The following is a 5,985-nucleotide window of genomic DNA, read 5'->3' on the forward strand; positions in this document are numbered from 1 at the left end:
GGGAATTCCAAGGAATGCGTCCCCTCTCTAACGAACCTGCATCGACACGCGGGCGTTTTAACTGTCTCAAAACAAACAATTGCTCGCTGCAAAATGGGCTTCAGATGTGACGTGCTCTCCCTGTACAAAGGCCCAACGAGTTTGAATATCTTCCTACTGTGCCTTTCGTCCCAAAACGTTATGGCAATGAATTGTGATGAGGCCTCGGAATAAAGAGAAGCCCAACTAGGCCCGAAAAAAGGAGAAGACCAAAAGAGAGGGAAAAAAATATCAATCCAGCCGGGCTCTAGAAAGAAAAAGATAAGGAAAGAAAACAATGGAATGGGGTCCAACAGGACCCAATATTTTGGCCCAGTTGAGCCCAATATTTTTTACCTAACTTGACCTAAAAGAAATGAAAGAAAGGGAAGAAAAGATGGCTAGCATACAAAAGGAAGGCAAACTTGGCACGAAAGCCAAGAAAAATAGAGAGAGAAAGGAAATAAAAGGGAGAGAAAATAAAAATAGATCATCAAAATACTTCTAAATATTTACATGTCTATCTAAGAAATAGAGCTCGCATAGAAAAAAAAGAAGAAAACTTGGCATGAAAGTTGGGGAGAATATAAAGAAAGGAGATAGAAGGGAGAGAAGAAAAATAGACTGCCAAAGCATCATTAGACATCTATTATTGACACGTGTCTATCCAAGAAGTAGGGCTGGTGTAGGAAGAAAAGAAAACTTCACATCAAAGATATAAAGAAAAAAAAAGAAAAATAGATCGTTAGAGATCTACCATTAATGTGTCCTACCTAAGAGGTAGGCCTCATAAAGATAAATCCAACAACATAAAAAAAAAAAACGGTATTTGACAAACTTAAAAACAGACCATCAGAGATCTATCATTGACATGTCTCGTAAATTGTGTGGGTGACGAAAAGCAAACAATACAACAATCTTGTTAATATATTGGCACATGTAATCTGTACGCCAAACAATTTTTCTTCATCATTTTCATTTTAGTCACTAATTCTTCAATATTGTTTCAATTCAACCCAATTAAAACTAATAAAGGCCCACCCAAAGAGAGAAGAGTTTAAGAGGATAAGAAAGAGAAAAAATGCTCAATTGACCTAAGCATAGCCTAATCAAACCTAACAACAAAAAGAAAAGGAGAAGGAAAAAGAAAAAGAAAGGGAGAAAAAAATTGTCTTGCTCTTATCATCATTACCACCTATCAGTATTCTTTGTTTTATGCGATGCCAACGTAATTCTCCATTTTACAAGCTATTTCAATGGGTGTATAAATTGTCAATATCATGCCTGCTTGAAGGTTCTATTTCAAAAATGGATATTCTGGCACCTACATGAATAACTTGTTTTCCAAGTTACCTACATGATAAAAATAATTATTTTACATGATTACTCTCTCATGCTAGGTATATTAATCTACTCTCCATAAGACAATTTCATATGACTTGCGATGTACAAATAATTAAGGTCGCTAAATAACAATATATGATAAAACAATAAACATAATAATCAGAACATACTTTCTTCTACATTATCATTCTCTTTTTTATATATTCCTTTCCTTTTATAAATTTGATAGCTTAAACATAAGAGAGTTTCATGTTATAAATAAAGGATTTGTTTACAGGATTTTATAAGTCACTAGCCTATTCTAATTTTAAAAAATAAAAATAAAAATAAATCTAAAGCCAATAGCACCAGCTGTAAAGAGACTTAAGTTTAATTTGAATTTTTTTTTAACACGCTCACCCTTTCCATTAGAAATAACATATCTATCAACAAGATACTCAATCTCCCTTATAATGAAACCAACCTTAGAGTTAGAAAAAGATATGGAAATTTGCTTCACAACTTTTATCTAAAGTATAAGAACATTAACTTTAACCATCACTTCTAAAATTCTCCTCAAACACATATGAGATATATCTTTCTCAATGTGCTTCATAAAAAATCACCTCTAAAACAACATTTAATTTAGTTTTCTTTTCATAAACATCACAAACCAAAAATTTTGCACGTAAATCTTCTCTATCAACATTATTTTAATCATCCTTGTTGAATTTAGATAGTTGATTTTAATTCATAAAGAAACTAGAATTATCAAAACTTTTAATATCAACATCCTATTCATCATGATCAAGAAGTTTTCTTATCTGTTCATGCCTCTGATATGGGTTCTTAAAATTATTCGTGGATTTGTGATCACTTTTCTAATGATCGTTCACCTTCACTAGTTGATGGGTTAATTTTCTAAAATGTCTTTGCATGTTTTCTATCACTAGTTCTTAAACATCTCTTCTCAATTTTTTAATTTATTCATGCATGTCTTTTGTCACCAGTTTCTAAATGTCTCTTTCTTAATGAAGAACCTCCCCATCCTCTTCTACATGAGCATGTTATGTTCTATTACTTTTTATAATCATGATTATTCCAGCATACAACAAGCAAATAACCACTAAAATCGTTGGGCTTTAACACTAACTAACACAAATGAAAACATAAACAAGAAGATAATAATCTAGAAAAACAAAATTAAAGCCAAATAAGATTGTCTTACAAAAATATAATTCATTTTTTTATTTATAAAAATAAAAGTCTGATATGTTGTTTTAAAGTGCAAGCTAAACAATCATATTTATACTAATCTTAGGGCTACCTTGAAGAGGAAAAGAATCTTAATCAATAATCATAGATTTATTTTAAGGATTCTTAAACTTAAGAGAAAAAACATAAAATCGCTAATCATAAGTTTGACGTCTTTTTTATTTTAGGTCCTTTAATTATTATTTCTTTTATTTTCGACTAATTTCAACAAAATATTAGTTCTTCCAATAACATCAATTAATTAACAAAACTATTTATCCACACATCTACTTTCTGGTTCAAGAGTGTGATATATCTAAAAACATAATCATATTAGGTATGATTAAAATGATAACTTATGATAAACAAGTAAATAAGGTAACTATTCGTGTGCATTAATGTAATTCCTCTATCATTAAATGAAATATAATATCTTTAGTAATTCAATAATTTCATCAATTTTTAATACAACATCTGAATAGAAATAAATTTATAAAAATATCAGAAGTGTATCACGCAAACTCATATATTTAACTTCAATTTAAATCAATTAAATTTTTTAATCATCCAATACACCAGGTATTTATTCCATTAACTAGGAATTTAATTCTCTTAACTTGCCTATTCATCAGGAAATTATTTTCCTTAACCTATCATCTCCGTGCACCATATCATGCTAGGCCATTCAATTTTTAGGCCACTACCCCTCCCCCCTATATTTACTACAAATTTAAATACCAAAAAGTCTCATATTCAAACAAATCCAAATGAAGTTTGGAAATGTCATTCACTATACAAAAGGTACACTAGATAATGTATATATAAATATTTGTAAATCAACTAGAACTATTTGATTTAATGGCTATTTGTTTACGCAACAACTTTGTATTTTAAAGCAAATCACACAAATAATATATTTAGTAATGCTAAAACTCACTTTATTGTTGATGTGAGACCTATATATAATGTGTCTTAACCGTAGGTTTATGGAAAACAGCTGCTAACTGCTCCCCCGTATCCTGCAAACAACAGAGATTGTCTCCATTGTTCACTTGAACAGTGGAGAATGTCTCCACCTCTACTATTTTAGCTAGACTGGATCCGGTCCAAAGCTAAATACATTGAACCAAGTCTGATCCAGTTAAAAAAATTAATTTTTATTTTTAATTGTGTTTTATTTAAAAAATTAGAAAGAGATAGTTTGATTACGTAACATTTGCAGAATTTGATCGCAATCTCAATGTTATTGCTGATGATATTTTACTTAATGTTATTGTGCGCTTAAGAAACTAAAAAAACTGTAGTCCTTGGATGAATTTCGTACATGATGGAATTGTAAATAATTTAATAGAATAATAAAAATATTTTATATAAGTATTATTTATTTCATGATATAGATAATAACAATAGTTAAATCTATAATATTTAAATTAAAAATCATCAATAAACACATACACTTCAATTTGAAAAGTATTCTTTTAACCAAACATATTAAACCATTTTTTATTCAATTTTAATTTCAATCATAATTTTAACCAAATATATATAAATATAAAACCAACTTCAACCAAAAATATTTTTTAGAAAATAATTTTTTAAAATTATAACTATAAAAACGACCATAATATTAAACACACTTTTATTAGTGGTTGACATTGGTTCATCACATTTTTAAATTAGTCCTTTAACTAATATCTTATTCATTTCTGATTTATTTTTTTCATTTTAAAAACAATGAATGTTGGAGAAAAAAACTAATATTAAGCTGTTCAAATAACAACTTCATTATTTTTTAATACCACAAAAGTTAATTAATTATTTCCAATGAACTGCAAGAGTTATCAATTAATTAATTTCAGTGAAATATAAGAATTAAGTAATAACGAATTCAAAAAAATGCACGGCACGACATAGAGTGATAGTACAAATCAATCATTTAATAATTAATTTCAATTTTTTTTTATTTGAGTGCTGATGCTTCTTCTTCTTCTTGTTTTTTTTTTTGATTTACGTGAGGTGTCCGGGCCAGCTTGCGCGCACCACGACTAATCCTCACGGCCCACTGAATACCCTGCAAACCCAGTAGGCATGTAAGGCACCGCGGGGGTGACAGACGTGCACGCCAGGACTCGAACCCAGATGTAGTGGAAGGAGACAAACCCCTTCCACCACTAGACCAAACCCTGATTTGCTGCTTCTTTTTTAATCAGATTAGTTGATGACATGTTGAAAAATAAATCGGATATAACAACACTTTATTGAAAATAAAAAGTAAAGATATAAATATACTCAAAATAACAAGAAATAATATGGCATGGATGGATCAAGATTCTATATCCCGAATGGAGAAATTGAAGGTAAAGTGAAACTGATCGTAGTGTGGATTCATAAGCTGTAGTCCCCTGCTGAGAAATCCCACTTCTTACAATATTCTAATGCAAAATGTAGCTAAGATTGGTGACAAAGATTTTCGAACCCCATGTACTCTTCGTTCTCCAGCTTCTCAACCATGTTTGCTATTCCAACTCCACCTGCAGCAAATAGTAGCCGTGAAAATGAGTATCAGGAGATAAAGAAATGAACTAGGGTTTTGTCTAGATCTTGAGATGAAGGGGAGACTTGAGCACCTAAGCTGACTGCGCTCACAAAAATTGTCAAAGCCAGTATGAAAATAATTAATGACGCTCTTACAAAGAACTGACGGATTCTCGTGAATGATCACTTCAATGGTGCATAGCAGGGGGGATTGCAACAAAATTTAACATCTTGGTTTGACTACTGATGCTTTTGTGTTTCAAGAAGCTCGTGCCTGTTTCTTACCAGTACCTTTCTTGTATTCTGGATTTTTAGTGATATTGTAGATGCATGAAAGCAGTTAAGTATTTTACCTGAGGAGGAATTCCTAATTCGAGGAAAAGAGGTCCCAAGATGAAGCCGCCTCCTAGACCAAGCAGTCCACCCACCATTCCAGCAATTATTCCACACGAACAGTACAGTAGAATCTGATGTAACTTCCAATTTGTGATTTCCTTCCCTTTGGATGCTATCACTCTGGTCCCTTTGCACAAGCATATGGCTTCGAAAAGCGTAACTGAGGCAGCAATTGGTACCTGTATGATGTGAAACTATCTGGTTCAACTGTTTCTATTCCCAGAAACACAACAGCATAGTATGTTTTCGACAGGGGCTCCTCAAGCTTCTCCAGCAGAGCCAGAAAATTTTAAATGAAAAAGCAAATTATAAATATTATATATTATATATTCATGTATTATATATAAAGAAATTAATTTGAAATATATGTACTAACTTATGTCAAGTAAAATTAATTTAAGAATATTTTTAAAATAACAAAACTTACATTATAATTATTTTTTTTTGAGTTTTTATATT

At 30.8% G+C, this 5,985-nt stretch overlaps 1 long non-coding RNA gene across 1 annotated transcript; it reads right to left on the minus strand.

Annotated features, from left to right (window-relative positions):
• Positions 1–4,946: 4,946 nt before the first annotated feature.
• Positions 4,947–5,284, minus strand: LOC105110410 (uncharacterized). The gene is made up of 2 exons (XR_839472.1): positions 5,223–5,284; positions 4,947–5,126 (listed from the first exon to the last, which is right to left on the minus strand). It is a non-coding gene; the product is annotated as an uncharacterized LOC105110410 (long non-coding RNA).
• Between the last annotated feature and the right edge of the window lie 701 nt (positions 5,285–5,985).

The sequence above is a fragment of the Populus euphratica genome, unplaced genomic scaffold (assembly GCF_000495115.2).
Source record: "Populus euphratica unplaced genomic scaffold, PopEup_1.0 scaffold252.1, whole genome shotgun sequence".
NCBI lineage: Eukaryota > Viridiplantae > Streptophyta > Magnoliopsida > Malpighiales > Salicaceae > Populus > Populus euphratica.